General features: G+C 36.3%; 1 long non-coding RNA gene across 1 annotated transcript in view; it reads left to right on the forward strand.

Annotated features, from left to right (window-relative positions):
* The window catches only part of LOC113748043 (uncharacterized), an 11,267-nt gene extending 9,221 nt beyond the window's left edge, over positions 1 to 2,046 (forward strand). The window contains exon 3 of the long non-coding RNA XR_003464082.1: positions 1,938 to 2,046. This is a non-coding gene — a long non-coding RNA (uncharacterized LOC113748043). The remainder of the gene's footprint in view (positions 1 to 1,937) is intronic.
* The last annotated feature ends 463 nt before the right edge of the window (positions 2,047 to 2,509 follow it).

The raw sequence follows: 2,509 nt of genomic DNA on the forward strand, positions 1-2,509 counted from the left end.
CTGTCTCATTTCTGCTCATCATAACAGAAATGAACACTACTGACGCTACATTTCACAAATGAGCAGGAGTGTCAGATTTTCACAGATTTTCAGTGTTACCCTGAAGCTAATCTTCAAAACATGGCTGAACTTTAGCTTCCAAACGACAGACACATTAGCAAATCGTCTGCATTGTGCAGCTTCTCCACGTCTGCACAGACATACTGTGGGAACACCACTAATCCATCCGACCACCTGTTGAGGTGACACAGCATTTTCACTGACGCTGAAGTGGGAACTTCAGGTAGTGCTCTTAACCCTGCTAGAGTTAGTGTACAGTGTAAGCCTTTGAAATGTCTATTGCATGATTCATTTGTACTTAGGCCTTACAGTGGACTCAGAAATGCTGGATTGACACTGAAACCACCGGCTCTTCAATGACACGCATTGTTATTACAATATGACAAAGTTATATAGGGAGAAGCAGTCACTCTGCAGCGATTGCTGCCGATGGATGGAGGAGCTGCTTGACAGAGGGGTATGTTATGTTACTCTTCCTTTTCAAAAGAATGGTCCTTGAGCATTAAATGAGGCTCATACCTGACTAAATATGGGAGTCTGCCACAGATACTGCTGCTATTGCTACTATACCACAGCTGCTGCCACTGCCATTACAGCTGCTGAGAATGAAATGTACGCTGTTTGGAGTGTTATCAAAAACTTGTTTCATGCACTTTTACAGTTCAGAATAGATTCAATATTATGAATATAAAGGTTGTCCTCCAGTGTGAGAACACTGCTTTAGAAACAGTTTTAATTATTTGCATTCATTTCAGTTTACACAATAAACAGAATATGTTGTCCCAGTTTTAAGAAAAGTGAAATGCATGCAGCCTCATGTGTACTTGACAAAATCAAATCAGATTAAAGTGAAATAAATAATTAAGTAAATAAAAACAATATTTGTTCTTCAATCAAATCACCAACCACCAGCTAAATTACTTTATTATACTCTCTATATACTATATATATATGTTGCATACAGCAGGATTTGACATTTTAAAATGATCATCTTTATCTCTGAAAATAACCTACTGCTACTATTACAGTTAAACTACTATTGTGTATATCCAATATCAAAAAGTAGATGTGTTGGATCAGTGATCACAACTCAAAACTGTATCAATAATGTGATAAGCACTCAAATCAAATAAAGTCGATCCTGCACTGACTGGCAAAAACATCCAATGTGAGACTATAAAAGATGACTTCATTCATTAGTCACCACAGCGTTCTCTTGTTTCAAAGAAGTCCTAAAGAATTAACCATATTGCTGCTGTTTAGGAAGCAAAGGACTGTTGTATTTGTGGAATCAGTAGTATCAGCAGTGCTGAAGGTCATTCTGATAAGACCTAGGATTTCCACCTCAGAATTGCATTGTGCTGTGACCTTGAGGCCCCCTGAAGTCGATCAAACCGGCATAACGGCTGCTTCACCACAGGACAGCCAAGTTTAGATAGATGTGGAATAAGTGAGGATCAGTGCTTAGCCCAGGACCTGGTGAGGCAGACACCACAAACACACTGGGAAAAAAGAACTTTTCATGTAACTTTGTACAATATTCCTGAAATGTGACATCTTATTATCTCACAGCCAAGGTCTCATTATTTTTGCACTTGAACTGGCCTTATAGCATTAATAAGCACTGTCTTAACTATTAATGAATGTTTGTAAAACGTTTGAATTTAGTTGTAAGGACATACATTTTGAAGTGTTTGTGTTGTAACTCTACTGTAACAGGTATTAAAACCGTTATTGATATAATGATATATAATGATGATATTAATTATATTAATAATACAACAACAATAAAATACATCACGGCTCTAACACAAAATCCAATTTTACCAATGAAGTATTTATTTATTCTTATCTATTTATTATTCTTCGCTCTCCAGGACAACGGAGCAAAAAGTCTCCTGATGAAGACCATGAGAGATACAGTAAGCTGGCACTGAGTTAAGAATGTTTTTTGTCAAGCTGATATTTCAACACCAAGAATGAAACCTTCACACTGAGCATGTATTCACCAGTTTTGACATTTACACAGCTTCAAACTTGTCTACAAGTATATTAATGTGTAAATAAACAGTTTGTGAAAATAAAGTTTAACAACAACAACAACTTTATTTAATTCCCTACTTATGCAGAGGAGTTACCCTTTGCCTCAGTCATCTCAGCACCTTCTATTCTATTCAGTGCACATTATCACTACACATAACTACATCCATTAAAAGTACAGAGCCTACTTCTGGATGTGCAGACTACTGTATGAGTTCATATGATCATACTTTGTGAAATAAATAGCTAAATAATAAATAAAATAAACAAACAAAAAAGCAATATCTGTTTCAATATCTACTCTGTATTGATGTCATAAATCAGGGTCTTATCTGATTCTTGTCATTTTGTACCATGATAAGGGGTGATCTAGCACATAAGTGTCCCTCCACCTTCTACAATATCACAT

This window comes from Larimichthys crocea, chromosome XVII (genome assembly GCF_000972845.2).
Source record: "Larimichthys crocea isolate SSNF chromosome XVII, L_crocea_2.0, whole genome shotgun sequence".
Lineage (NCBI taxonomy): Eukaryota > Metazoa > Chordata > Actinopteri > Sciaenidae > Larimichthys > Larimichthys crocea.